Genomic DNA, 16,143 nt, shown 5'->3' with positions numbered 1-16,143 from the left:
TTGTGCTTCCTAAACACATGGGCCATATCTACTTCAACTGTGCTTAGGAAACTGACAAGAACAGTAGCTTCTCTTCATTCCAATACACTGCACTTGCTGGGAACAGATGCGAGTGCTACCTGCACTGTGTATGGCAATTAGAACGCAATAGAGACTCTTCTTACCAGAAAAAAACTCTTGCTCGTAGGACCAGAAACTGCATGTGATTCAACTCCATTTCTGACTGGGAAACAAACACTAGCTCGCCTTCAAAGAAACACACTCTGCTTTTTAGAAAAGAGCACTCTTCTACTCTGCTGTGTTTCCTATAGGGCCAAAACAGTGAGCTTGCTCAGAACAAAAGAACTGTGCTTACTACACACACGGGCCATACCTACTTCAACTCTGCTTAGGAAACTGACAAGAACAGGAGCTTCTCTTTAGTCCAATACACTGTATTGCTGGCAACAGACGCGAGTGCTATTTACACTGTGTGGCAAATGGATCGCAATAGTGACTCTTCTTACCAGAAAACTAGTCTTGTTCATAGGAAAAGAAAGTGCATGTGATTCAACTCCAGTTTGACAGGGAAACAAACACTAGCTCGCCTTCAAAGAAACACACTCTGCTTTTTAGAAAAGAGCACTCTTCTACTCTGCTGTGTTTCCTATAGGGCCAAAACAGTGAGCTTGCTCAGAACAAAAGAACTGTGCTTCCTACACACACGGGCCATATCTATTTCAACTCTGCTTAGGAAACTGACAAGAACAGTAGCTTCTCTTCAGTCCAATACACTGTACTTGCTGGGAACAGACGCGAGTGCTATTTGCACTGTGTGGCAAATGGATAGAATAGTGACTCTTCTTACCAGAAAACAAGTCTTGCTCGTAGGACCAGAAACTGCATGTGATTAAACTCCATTTCTAACAGGGAAACAAACACTAGCTCGCAGTACAAGATACACACACTGCTTTTGAGAAAAGAGCACTCATCTACTATACTGTGTTTCCTATAGAGCCAGAACAGTGAGCTTGCTCAGAACAAAAGAACTGTGCTCCTACACACACGGGCCATATCTATTTCCACTCTACTTAGAAAACTGACAAGAATAGTAGCTTCTCTTCAGTCCAATACAGTGTACTTGCTGGGAACAGACGCGAGTGTTATTTGTACTGTGTGGCAAATGGATCGCATTAGTGAATCTTCTTACCAGAAAACAAGTCTGGTTCGTAGGACCAGAAACTGCATCTGATTCAACTCCATTTCTGACAGGGAAACAAACAATAGCTCGCCTTACAAGAAACACACTCTGCTTTTGAGAAAAGAGCACTCTTCTACTCTACTGTGTTTCCTATAGGGCCAGAACAGTGAGCTTGCTCAGAACAAAAGAACTGTCCTTCCTACACACACGGGCCATATCTACTTCAACTCTGCCTAGGAAACTGACAAGAACAGGAGCTTCTCTTCAGTCAAATACACTGTACTTGCTGGGAACAGACGCGAGTGCTATTTGCAATGTAGTGCAAATGGATCGCATTAGTGACTCTTCTTACCAGAAAACTAGTCTTGTTCGTAGGTACAGAAAGTGCATGTGATTCAACTCCAGTTTGACAGGGAAACAAACACTAGCTCACCTTACAAGAAACACACTCTGCTTTTGAGAAAAGAGCACTCTTCTACTCTACTCTTTCTCCTATAGGGCCAGAACAGTGAGCTTGCTCAGAACAAAAGAACTGTTCTTTTTACACACACGGGCCATATCTACTTCAACTCTGCTTAGGAAATTGACAAGAACAGCAGCTTCTCTTCAGTCCAATACACTGTACTTGCTGGGAACAGACGCGAGTGCTATTTGCACTGTGTACGGCAATGGGAGCACAATAGTGACTCTCCTTAACGGAAAAGAAGTCTTGCTCGTAGGACAAGAAACTGCATGTGATTCAACTCCATTTCTGACTGGGAAACAAACACTAGCTCGCCTTACAAGAAACATACTCTGCTTTTGAGAAAAGAGCACTCTTCTACTCTACTGTGTTTCCTATAGGGCCAGAACAGTGAGCTTACTCAGAACAAAAGAACTGTGCTTCCTACACACACGGGCCATATCTATTTCCACTCTGCTTTGGAAACTGACAAAACAAGAGCTTCTCTTCAGTCCAATACACAGTACTTGCTGGGAACTGATGCGAGTGCTATTTGCACTGTGTTGCAATTGGATCGCAATAGTGACCCTACTTCCAAGAAAACAACTCTTGCTCGTAGGACTAGAAACTGCATGTGATTCAACTCCATTTCTGACAGGGAAACAAACACTAGCTCGCCTTAGAAGAAAAACACTCTGCTTTTGAGAAAAGAGCACTCTTCTACTCTACTGTGTTTCCTATTGGGCCAGAACAGTGTGCTTGCTCAGAACAAAAGTGCTGTTCTTCCTACACACACGGGCCATATCTACTTCAACTCTGCTTAGGAAACTGACAAGAACAGGAGCTTCTCTTCAGTCCAATACACTGTACTTGCTGGGAACAGACGCGAGTGCTACTTGCACTCTGTATGGCAATGGAATCGCAAGAGTGACTCTTCTTACCAGAAAACAACTCTTGCTCGTAGGACAAGAAACTGCATGTGATTCAACTCCATTTCTGACTTGAAAACAAACACTAGCTCGCCTTCAGAGAAACACACTCTGCTATTGAGAAAAGAGCACTCTTCTACTCTACTGTGTTTCCTATAGGGGCAGAACAGTGAGCTTGCTCAGAACAAAAGAACTGTGCTTACTACACACACGGGCCATACCTACTTCAACTCTGCTTAGGAAACTGACAAGAACAGGAGCTTCTCTTCAGTCCAATACACTGTATTGCTGGCAACAGACGCGAGTGCTATTTACACTGTGTGGCAAATGGATCGCAATAGTGACTCTTTTTACCAGAAAATAAGTCTTGCTCATAGGACCAGAAACTGCATGTGATTCAACTGCATTGCTGACAGGGAAACAAACACTAGCTCGCCTTACTAGAAACACACTCTGCTTTTGAGAAAAAGCACTCTTCTACTCTATTGTGTTTTCTATAGGACCAGAACAATGAGCTTGCTGAGAACAAAAGAACTGTGCTTCCTACACACACTGGCCATACCTACTTCAACTCTGCTTAGGAAACTGACAAGAACAGTAGCTTCTCTTCATTCCAATACACTGTACTTCCTGGGAACAGATTCGAGTGCTACTTGCACTGTGTATGGCAATTAGAACGCAATAGAGACTCTTCTTACCAGAAAACAAGTCTTGCTCGTAGGACCAGAAACTGCATGTGATTCAACTCCATTTCTAACAGGGAAAAAAACACTAGCTCGCAGTACAAGATACACACACTGCTTTTGAGAAAAGAGCACTCTTCTACTATACTGTGTTTCCTATAGAGCCAGAACAGTGAGCTTCCTCAGAACAAAAGATCTGTGCTCCTACACACACAGGCCATATCTATTTCCCCTCTACTTAGGAAACTGACAAGAAGAGTAGCTTCTCTTCAGTCCAATACACTGTACTTGCTTTGAACAGACGCGAGTGCTATTTGTACTGTGTGGCAAATGGATCCCATTAGTGAATCTTCTTACCAGAAGACAAGTCTGGTTCGTAGGACCAGAAACTGCATCTGATTCAACTCCATTTCTGACAGGGAAACAAACAATAGCTCGCCTTACAAGAAACACACTCTGCTTTTGAGAAAAGAGCACTCTTCTACTCTACTGTGTTTCCTATAGGGCCAGAACAGGGAGCTTGCTCAGAACAAAAGAACTGTCCTTCCTACACACACGGGCGATATCTACTTCAACTCTGCCTAGGAAACTGAGAAGAACAGTAGCTTCTCTTCAGTGCAATACACTGTACTTGCTGGGAACATACGCGAGTGCTATTTGCACTGTGTGGCAAACGGATCGCATTAGTGACTCTTCTTACCAGAAAATAAGTCTTGTTCGTAGGACCAGAAAGTACATGTATTTCAACTCCAGTTTGACAGGGTAACAAACACTAGCTCGCCTTACAAGAAACACACTCTGCTTTTGAGAAAAGAGCACTCTTCTACTCTACTGTGTTTCCTATAGGGCCAGAACAGTGAGCTTCATCAGAACAAAAGAACTGTGCTTCCTACACACACGGGCCATATCTACTTCAACTCTGCTTAGGAAACTGACAAGAAGAGGAGCTTCTCTTCAGTCCAATACACTGTACTTGCTGGGAACAGACGCGAGTGCTATTTGCAATGTAGGGCAAATGGATCGCATTAGTGACTCTTCTTACCAGAAAACTAGTCTTGTTCGTAGGACCAGAAAGTGCATGTGATTCAACTCCAGTTTGACAGGGAAACAAATACTAGCTCTCCTTACAAGAAACACACTCTGCTTTTGAGAAAAGAGCACTCTTCTACTCTACTCTTTCTTTTATAGGGCCAGAACAGTGAGCTTGCTCAGAACAAAAGAACTGTTCTTTTTACACACACGGGCCATATCTACTTCAACTCTGCTTAGCAAATTGACAAGAACAGTAGCTTCTCTTCAGTCCAATACACTGTACTTGCTGGGAACAGACGCGAGTGCTATTTGCACTGTGTACGGCAATGGGAGCACAATAGTGTCTCTTCTTAACGGAAAAGAAGTCTTGCTCGTAGGACAAGAAACTGCATGTGATTCAACTCCATTTCTGACTGGGAAACAAACACTAGCTCGCCTTACAAGAAACACACTCTGCTTTTGAGAAAAGAGCACTCTTCTACTCTACTGTGTTTCCTAGAAGGCCAGAACAGTGAGCTTCCTCAGAACAAAAGAACTGTGCTTCCTACACACACGGGCCATATCTATTTCCACTCTGCTTTGGAAACTGACAAAACAGGAGCTTCTCTTCAGTCCAATACACAGTACTTGCTGGGAACTGATGCGAGTGCTGTTTGTACTCTGTGGCAAATGGATCGCAATAGTGACTCTACTTACCAGAAAACAACTCTTGCTCGTAGGACCAGAAACTGCATGTGATTCAACTCCATTTCTGACTGGGAAAGAAACACTAGCTCGCCTTACAAGAAACACACTCTGCTATTGGGAAAAGAGCACTCTTCTACTCTACTGTGTTTCATATATGGCCAGAACAGGGAGCTTGCTCAGCATAAAAGAACTAGCTTCCTACCTACAAGGGTCATATCTACTTCCACTCTGCTTAGGAAACTGACAAGAGGAGGAGCTTCTCTTCAGTCCAATACACAGTACTTGCTGGGAACAGATGCGAGTGCTATTTGCACTGTGTTGCAATTGGATCGCAATAGTGACTCTACTTACAAGAAAACAACTCTTGCTCGTAGGACTAGAAACTGCGTGTGAATCAACTCCATTTCTGACTGGGAAAAAAACACTAGCTCGCCTTACAAGAAACACACTCTGCTTTTGAGAAAAGAGCACTCTTCTACTCTCCTTTGTTTCCTATAGGGCCAGAACAGTGAGCTTGCTCAGAACAAAAGAACTGTGCTTCCTACACACACGGGGCATATCTAGTTCAACTCTGCTTAGGAAACTGACAAGAACAGTAGCTTCTCTTCAGTCCAATACACTGTACTTGCTGGGAACAGACGCCAGTGCTATTTGCACTGTGTATGGCAATGGGAGCGCAATAGTGTCTCTTCTTAGCAGAAAACAACTCTTGCTCGTAGGACCAGAAACTGCAAGGGATTCAACTCCGTTTAGGACTGGGAAACAAACGCTAGCTCGCCTTGCAAGAAACACACTCTGCTTTTGAGAAAACAGCACTCTTCTACTCTCCTGTGTTTCCTATAGGGCCAAAACATTGAGCTTGCTCAGAACAAAAGAACTGTGCTTCCTACACACACAGGGCATATCTAGTTCAACTCTGCTTAGGAAACTGACAAGAACAGTAGCTTCTCTTCAGTCCAACACACTGTACTTGCTGGGAACAGACGCAAGTGCTATTTGTTCTGTGTATGGCAATGGGAGCGCAATAGTGACTCTTCTTTGGAGAAAACAACTCCTGCTCGTAGGACCAGAAACTGCATGGGATTCAACTCCGTTTAGGACTGGGAAACAAACTCTAGCTCGCCTTATAAGAAACACACTCTGCTTTTGAGAACACAGCACTCTACTACTCTCCTGTGTTTCCTATAAGGCCAGAACAGTGAGGTTGCTCAGAACAAAAGAACTGTGCTTCCTACACACACGGGGCATATCTAGTTCAACTCTGCTTAGGAAACTGACAAGAACAGTAGCTTCTCTTCCGTCCAATACACTGTACTTGCTGGGAACAGACGCGAGTGCTATTTGTAGTTTGTATGGCAATAGGAGCACAATAGTGACTCTTCTTTCGAGAAAACAACTCTTGCTCGTAGGACCAGAAACTGCATGAGATTCAACTCTGTTTAGGACTGGGAAACAAACGCTAGCTCGCCTTACAAGAAACACACTCTGCTTTTGAGAAAACAGCACTCTTCTACTCTCCTGTGTTTCCTATAGGGCCAGAACAGTGAGCTTGCTCAGAACAAAAGAACTGTGCTTCCTACACACACGGGGCATATCTAGTTCAACTCTGCTTAGGAAACTGACAAGAACAGTAGCTTCTCTTCAGTCCAATACACTGTACTTGCTGGGAACAGACGCGAGTGCTACTTGTACTGTGTATGGCAATGGGAGCGCAATAGTGACTCTTCTTAGCAGAAAACAACTCTTGCTCGTAGGACCAGAAACTGCATGGGATTCAACTCCGTTTAGGACTGGGAAACAAACGTTAGCTCGCCTTATAATAAACACACTCTGCTTTTGAGAAAACAGCACTCTTCTACTCTCCTGTGTTTCCTATAGGGCCAGAACAGTGAGCTTGCTCAGAACAAAAGAACTGTGCTTCCTACACACACGGGGCATATCTAGTTCAATTCTGCTTAGGAAACTGACAAGAACAGTAGCTTCTCTTCAGTCCAATACACTGTACTTGCTGGGAACAGACGCGAGTGCTATTTGGACTGTGTATGGCAATGGGAGGACAATAGTGACTCTTCTTTGCAGAAAACAACTCTTGCTTGTAGGACCAGAAACTGCATGGGATTCAACTCCGTTTAGGACTGGGAAACAAACGCTAGCTCGCCTTATAAGAAACACACTTTGCTTTTGAGAAAACAGCACTCTACTACTCTCCTGTGTTTCCTATAGGGCCAGAACAGTGAGCTTGCTCAGAACAAAAGAACTGTGCTTCCTACACACACGGGGCATATCTAGTTCAACTCTGCTTAGGAAACTGACAAGAACAGTAGCTTCTCTTCAGTCCAATACACTGTACTTGCTGGGAACAGACGCCAGTGCTATTTGCACTGTGTATGGCAATGGGAGCGCAATAGTGTCTCTTCTTAGCAGAAAACAACTCTTGCTTGTAGGACCAGAAACTGCAAGGGATTCAACTCCGTTTAGGACTGGGAAACAAACGCTAGCTCGCCTTGCAAGAAACACACTCTGCTTTTGAGAAAACAGCACTCTTCTACTCTCCTGTGTTTCCTATAGGGCCAAAACATTGAGCTTGCTCAGAACAAAAGAACTGTGCTTCCTACACACACAGGGCATATCTAGTTCAACTCTGCTTAGGAAACTGACAAGAACAGTAGCTTCTCTTCAGTCCAACACACTGTACTTGCTGGGAACAGACGCAAGTGCTATTTGTTCTGTGTATGGCAATGGGAGCGCAGTAGTGACTCTTCTTAGCAGAAAACAACTCCTGCTCGTAGGACCAGAAACTGCATGGGATTCAACTCCGTTTAGGACTGGGAAACAAACTCTAGCTCGCCTTATAAGAAACACACTCTGCTTTTGAGAACACAGCACTCTACTACTCTCCTGTGTTTCCTATAAGGCCAGAACAGTGAGGTTGCTCAGAACAAAAGAACTGTGCTTCCTACACACACGGGGCATATCTAGTTCAACTCTGCTTAGGAAACTGACAAGAACAGTAGCTTCTCTTCCGTCCAATACACTGTACTTGCTGGGAACAGACGCGAGTGCTATTTGTAGTTTGTATGGTAATAGGAGCACAATAGTGACTCTTCTTTCGAGAAAACAACTCTTGCTCGTAGGACCAGAAACTGCATGAGATTCAACTCTGTTTAGGACTGGGAAACAAACTCTAGCTCGCCTTATAATAAACACACTCTGCTTTTGAGAAAACAGCACTCTTCTACTCTCCTGTGTTTCCTATAGGGCCAGAACAGTGAGCTTGCTCAGAACAAAAGAACTGTGCTTCCTACACACACGGGGCATATCTAGTTCAACTCTGCTTAGGAAACTGACAAGAACAGTAGCTTCTCTTCAGTCCAATACACTGTACTTGCTGGGAACAGACGCGAGTGCTACTTGTACTGTGTATGGCAATGGGAGCGCAATAGTGACTCTTCTTAGCAGAAAACAACTCTTGCTCGTAGGACCAGAAACTGCATGGGATTCAACTCCGTTTAGGACTGGGAAACAAACGTTAGCTCGCCTTATAATAAACACACTCTGCTTTTGAGAAAACAGCACTCTTCTACTCTCCTGTGTTTCCTATAGGGCCAGAACAGTGAGCTTGCTCAGAACAAAAGAACTGTGCTTCCTACACACACGGGGCATATCTAGTTCAACTCTGCTTAGGAAACTGACAAGAACAGTAGCTTCTCTTCAGTCCAATACACTGTACTTGCTGGGAACAGACGCGAGTGCTATTTGGACTGTGTATGGCAATGGGAGGACAATAGTGACTCTTCTTAGCAGAAAACAACTCTTGCTTGTAGGACCAGAAACTGCATGGGATTCAACTCCGTTTAGGACTGGGAAACAAACGCTAGCTCGCCTTATAAGAAACACACTCTGCTTTTGAGAAAACAGCACTCTACTACTCTCCTGTGTTTCCTATAGGGCCAGAACAGTGAGCTTGCTCAGAACAAAAGAACTGTGCTTCCTACACACACGGGGCATATCTATTTCAACTCTGCTTAGGAAACTGACAAGAACAGTAGCTTCTCTTCAGTCCAATACACTGTACTTGCTGGGAACAGACGCGAGTGCTATTTGCATTGTGTATGGCAATGGGAGCACAATAGTGACTCTTCTTTCGAGAAAACAACTCTTGCTCGTAGGACCAGAAACTGCATGGGATTCAACTCCGTTTAGGACTGGGAAACAAACGCTAGCTCGCCTTATAATAAACACACTCTGCTTTTGAGAAAACAGCACTCTTCTACTCTCCTGTGTTTCCTATAGGGCCAGAACAGTGAGCTTGCTCAGAACAAAAGAACTGTGCTTCCTACACACACGGGGCATATCTAGTTCAACTCTGCTTAGGAAACTGACAAGAACAGTAGCTTCTCTTCAGTCCAATACACTGTACTTGCTGGGAACAGACGCGAGTGCTATTTGCACTGTGTATGGCAATGGGAGCGCAATAGTGACTCTTCTTAGCAGAAAACAACTATTGCTCGTAGGACCAGAAACTGCATGGGATTCAACTCCTTTTAGGACTGGGAAACAAACGCTAGCTCGCCTTGCACGAAACACACTCTGCTTTTGAGAAAACAGCACTCTTCTACTCTCCTGTGTTTCCTATAGGGCCAGAACAGTGAGCTTGCTCAGAACAAAAGAACTGTGCTTCCTACACACACGGGGCATATCTAGTTCAACTCTGCTTAGGAAACTGACAAGAACAGTAGCTTCTCTTCAGTCCAATACACTGTACTTGCTGGGAACAGACGCCAGTGCTACTTGCACTGTGTATGGCAATGGGAGCGCAATAGTGACTCTTCTTAGCAGAAAACAACTCTTGCTCGTAGGACCAGAAACTGCATGGGATTCAACTCCGTTTAGGACTGGGAAACAAACGCTAGCTCGCCTTACAAGAAACACACTCTGCTTTTGAGAAAACAGCACTCTTCTACTCTCCTGTGTTTCCTATAGGGCCAGAACAGTGAGCTTGCTCAGAACAAAAGAACTGTGCTTCCTACACACACGGGGCATATCTAGTTCAACTCTGCTTAGGAAACTGACAAGAACAGTAGCTTCTCTTCAGTCCAATACACTGTACTTGCTGGGAACAGACGCGAGTGCTATTTGCACTGTGTATGGCAATGGGAGCGCAATAGTGACTCTTCTTAGCAGAAAACAACTCTTCTCATAGGACCAGAAACTGCATGGGATTCAACTCCGTTTAGGACTGGGAAACAAACGCTTGCTCGCCTTGCAAGAAACACACTCTGCTTTTGAGAAAACAGCACTCTTCTACTCTCCTGTGTTTCCTATAGTGCCAGAACAGTGAGCTTGCTCAGAACAAAAGAACTGTGCTTCCTACACACACGGGGCATATCTAGTTCAACTCTGCTTAGGAAACTGACAAGAACAGTAGCTTCTCTTCAGTCTAATACACTGTACTTGCTGGGAACAGAAGCTAGTGCTATTTGCACTGTGTATGGCAATGGGAGCACAATAGTGACTCTTCTTAGCAGAAAACAACTCTTGCTCCTGGGACCAGAAACTGCATGGGATACAACTCCGTTTAAAACTGGGAAACAAACTCTAGCTCGCCTTACAAGAAACACACTCTGCTTTTGAGAAAACAGCACTCTTCTACTCTCCTGTGTTTCCTATAGGGCCAGAACAGTGAGCTTGCTCAGAACAAAAGAACTGGGCTTCCTACACACACGGGGCATATCTAGTCCAACTCTGCTTAGGAAACCTACAAGAACAGTAGCTTCTCTTCAGTCCAATACACTGTACTTGCTGGGAACAGACGCGAGTGCTATTTGCACTGTGTATGGCAATGGGAGCGCAATAGTGACTCTTCTTAGCAGAAAACAACTCTTGCTCGTAGGACCAGAAACTGCATGGGATTCAACTCCGTTTAGGACTGGGTAAAAAACACTAGCTCGCCACAAGAAACACACACTCTGCTTTTGAGAAAACAGCACTCTACTACTCTCCTGTGTTTCCTATAGTGCCAGAACAGTGAGCTTGCTCAGAACAAAAGAACTCTGCTTCCTACACACACGGGCCATATCTAGTTCAACTCTGCTTAGGAAACTGACAAGAACAGTAGCTTCTCTTCAGTCCAATACACTGTACTTGCTGGGAACAGACGCGAGTGCTATTTGTACTGTGTATGGCAATGGGAGCACAATAGTGACTCTTCTTAGCAGAAAACAACTCTTGCTTGTAGGACAAGAAACTGCATGTGATTCAACTCCATTTAGGACTGGGAAACAAATGCTAGCTCGCCTTACAAGAAACACACGCTGCTTTTGAGAAAAGAGCACTCTTCTACTCTACTGTATTACCTATAGGGGCCGAACAGTCAGCTTTCTCAGAACAAAAGAACTGTGCTTCCTACACACACGGGCCATATCTAGTTCAACTCTGCTTAGGAAACTGACAAGAACAGTAGCTTCTCTTCAGTGCAATACACTGTACTTGCTGGGAACAGACGCGAGTGCTATTTGCACTAAGAATGGCAAGGGGACCACAATAGTGACTCTTCTTACCAGAAAAAAACTCTTGCCTCTAGGAAAAGAAACTGCATGTGACCAACTCCATTTAGGACTGCAAAACAAAAACTAGCTCGCCTTACAAGAAACACACTCTGCTTTTGAGAAAAGAGCTCTCTTCTACTCTCCTGTGTTTCCTATAGGGCCAGAACAGTGAGCTTGCTCAGAACAAAAGAACTGTGCTTCCTACACACACGGGGCATATCTAGTTCAACTCTGCTTAGGAAACTGACAAGAACAGTAGCTTCTCTTCAGTCCAATACACTGTACTTGCTGGGAACAGACGCAAGTGCTCTTTGTTCTGTGTACGGCAATGGAAGCACAATAGTGACTCTTCTTTGGAGAAAACAACTCTTGCTCGTAGGACCAGAAACTGCATGGGATTCAACTCCGTTTAGGACTGGGAAACAAACGCTAGCTCGCCTTACAAGAAACACACTCTGCTTTTGAGAAAACAGCACTCTTCTACTCTCCTGTGTTTCCTATAGGGCCAGAACAGTGAGCTTGCTCAGAACAAAAGAACTGTGCTACCTACACACAGAGCCCATATCTAGTTCAACTCTGCTTAGGCAACTGACAAGAACAGTAGCTTCTCTTCAGTCCAATACACTGTACTTGCTGGGAACAGACGCGAGTGCTATTTGCCCTGTGTATGGCAATGGGAGCACAATAGTGACTCTTCTTAGCAGAAAACAACTCTTGCTAGTAGGACCAGAAACTGCATGTGATTCAACTCCATTTAGGACTGGGAAACAAATACTAGCTCGCCTTACAAGAAACACACTCTGCTTTTGAGTAAAGAGCATTCTTCTAATCTACTGTGTTTCCTATAGTGCAAAAACAGTCAGCTTGCTCAGAATAAAAAAACTGTGCTTCAGACGTACGGGCCATGTTTAGTTCAACTCCACTTAGGAAACTGACGAGAACAGTAGCTTCTCTTCAGTCCAATACACTGTACTTGCTGGGAACAGACGCTAGTGCTATTTGCACTGTGTATGGCAATGGGAGCACAATAGTGACTCTTCTTAGCAGAAAACAACTCTTGCTCGTAGGACCAGAAACTGCATGGGATTCAACTCCGTTTACGACTGGGAAACAAACACTAGCTCCCCTTGCAAAAACACACTCTGCTTTTGAGAAAACAGCACTCTACTACTCTCCTGTGTTTCCTATAGGGCCAGAACAGTGAGCTTGCTCAGAACAAAAGAACTGTGCTTCCTACACACACGGGGCATATCTAGTTCAACTCTGCTTAGATAACTGACAAGAACAGTAGCTTCTCTTCAGTCCAATACACTGTACTTGCTGGGAACAGACGCGAGTGCTATTTGCACTGTGTATGGCAATGGGAGCACAATAGTGACTCTTCTTAGCAGAAAACAACTCTTGCTCGTAGGACCAGAAACTGCATGGGATTCAACTCCATTTACGACTGGGAAACAAATGCTAGCTCGCCTTACAAGAAACACACACTCTGCTTTTGAGAAAACAGCACTCTTCTACTCTCCTGTGTTTCCTATAGGGCCAGAACATTGAGTTTGCTCAGAACAAAAGAACTGTGCTTCCTACACACACGGGGCATATCTAGTTCAACACTGCTTAGGACTGACAAGAACAGTAGCTTCTCTTCAGTCCAATACACTGTATTGCTGGGAACAGACGCGAGTGCTATTTGCACTGTGTATGTCAATGGGAGCACAATAGTGACTCTTCTTAGCAGAAAACAACTCTTGCTTGTAGGACCAGAAACTGCATGGGATTCAACTCCGTTTAGGACTGAGAAACAAACGCTAGCTCGCCTTACAAGAAAAACACTCTGCTTTTGAGAAAACAGCACTCTTCTACTCTCCTGTGTTTCCTATAGGGCAAGAAGAGTGAGCTTGCTCAGAACAAAAGAGCTGTGCTTCCTACACACACGGGGCATATCTAGTTCAACTCTGCTTAGGAAACTGACAAGAACAGTAGCTTCTCTTCAGTCCAATACACTGTACTTGCTGGGAACAGACGCGAGTGCTTTTTGCACTGTGTATGGCAATGGGAGCGCAGTAGTGACTCTTCTTAGCAGAAAACAACCCTTGCTCATAAAACCAGAAACTGCATGTGATTCAACGCCATTTACGACTGGGAAACAAATGCTAGCTGGCCTTACAAGAAACACACTCTGCTTATGAGAAAACAGCACTCTTCCACTCTCCTGTGTTTCCTATAGGGCCAGAACAGTGAGCTTGCTCAGAACAAATGAACTGTGCTTCCTGCACACACGGGGCATATCTAGTTCAACTCTGCTTAGGAAACTGACAAGAACAGTAGCTTCTCTTCAGTCCAATACACTGTACTTGCTGGGAACAGACGCGAGTGCTATTTGCACTGTGTATGGCAATGGGAGCGCAATAGTGACTCTTCTTAGCAGAAAACAACTCTTGCTAGTAGGACCAGAAACTGCATGGGATTCAACTCCGTTTAGGACTGGGAAACAAACGCTTGCTCGCCTTACAAGAAACACATTCTGCTTTTGAGAAAACAGCACTCTTCTACTCTCCTGTGTTTTCTATAGGGCCAGAACATTGAGCTTGCTCAGAACAAAAGAACTGTGCTTCCTACACACACGGGGCATATCTAGTTCAACACTGCTTAGGAAACTGACAAGAACAGTAGCTTCTCTTCAGTCCAATACACTGTACTTGCTGGGAACAGACGCGAGTGCTATTTGCACTGTGTATGGCAATGGGAGCTTAATACTCTTCTTAGCAGAAAGCAACTCTTGCTCATAGGAACAGAAACTGCATGTGTTTCAACTCCGTTTAGGACTGGGAAACAAATGTTAGCTCGCCTTACTAGAAACACACTCTGCTTTTGAGAAAAGAGCACTCTTCTATTCTCCTGTGTTTCCTATAGGGCAAGAAGAGTGAGCTTGCTCAGAACAAGAGAGCTGTGCTTTCTACACACACGGGCCATATCTAGTTCAACTCTGCTTAGGAAACTGACAAGAACAGTAGCTTCTCTTCATTCCAATACACTGTACTTGCTGGGAACAGACGCGAGTGCTATTTGTACTGTGTATGGCAATGGGAGCACAATAGTGACTCTTCTTAGCAGAAAACAACTCTTGCTTGTAGGACAAGAAACTTCATGTGATTCAACTCCATTTAGGACTGGGAAACAAATGCTAGCTCGCCTTACAAGAAACACACTCTGCTTTTGAGAAAAGAGCACTCTTCTACTCTACTGTATTACCTATAGGGGCCGAACAGTCAGCTTTCTCAGAACAAAAGAACTGTGCTTCCTACACACACGGGCCATATGTAGTTCAACCCTGCTTAGGAACCTGACAAGAACAGTAGCTTCTCTTCAGTGCAATATACTGTACTTGCTGGGAACAGACGCGAGTGCTATTTGCACTAAGAATGGCAACGGGACCACAACAGTGACTCTTCTTACCAGAAAAAAACTCTTGCCTCTAGGAAAAGAAACTGCATGTGACCTACTCCATTTAGGACTGCGAAACAAAAACTAGCTCGCCTTACAAGAAACACACTCTGCTTTTGAGAAAAGAGCACTCTTCTACTCTACTGTGTTTCCTATAGGGCCAGAACAGTGAGCTTGCTCAGAATAAAAGAACTGTGCTTCCTACACACACGGGCCATATCTAGTTCAACTCTGCATAGGCAACTGACAAGAACAGTAGCTTCTCTTCAGTCCAATACACTGTACTTGCTGGGAACAGACGCGAGTGCCATTTGCACTAAGTATGGCAATGGGAGCACAATAGTGACTCTTCTTACCAGAAAACAACTCTTGCTAGTAGGACCAGAAACTGCATGTGATTCAACTCCATTTAGGACTGGGAAACAAATACTAGCTCGCCTTACAAGAAACACACTCTGCTTTTGAGAAAAGAGCATTCTTCTAATCTACTGTGTTTCCTATAGTGCCAGAACAGTCAGCTTGCTCAGAACAAAAGAACTGTGCTTCAGACGTACGGGCCATGTTTAGTTCAACTCCACTTAGGAAACTGACGAGAACAGTAGCTTCTGTTCAGTCCAATACATTGTACTTGCTGGGAACAGACGTGAGTGCTCTTTGCACTATGTATGGCAATGGGAGCGCAATATTGACTCTTCTTACCAGAAAACAACTCTTGCTCGTAGGGCAAGAAACTGCATGTGATTCAACTCCATTTAGGACTGGGAACCAAACACTAGCTCGCCTTACAAGAAACACACTCTGCTTTTGAGAAAAGAGCACTCTTCTACTCTCCTGTGTTTCCTATAGGGCAAGAAGAGTGAGCTTTCTCAGAACAAAAGAGTTGTGCTTTCTACACACACGGGCCATATCTAGTTCAACTCTGCTTAGGAACCTGACAAGAACAGTAGCTTCTCTTCAGTCCAATACACTGTACTTGCTGGGAACAGACGCGAGTGCTATTTGCACTAAGTATGGCAATGGGAGCGCAATAGTGACTCTTCTTAGCGGAAAACAACTCCTGCTCGTAGGACAAGTAACTGCATGTGATTCAACTCCATTTCTAACTGGGAAACAAATACTAGCTCGCCTTACAGGAAACACACTCTGCTTTTGAGAAAAGAGCATTCTTCTAATCTACTGTGTTTCCTAGAGTGCCAGAATA

Source organism: Peromyscus eremicus, chromosome 15 (assembly GCF_949786415.1).
Source record: "Peromyscus eremicus chromosome 15, PerEre_H2_v1, whole genome shotgun sequence".
Taxonomy (NCBI): Eukaryota; Metazoa; Chordata; class Mammalia; order Rodentia; family Cricetidae; genus Peromyscus; species Peromyscus eremicus.
The sequence above is the reverse complement of the archived record's forward strand: the minus strand, read 5'-3'. Positions refer to the sequence as shown.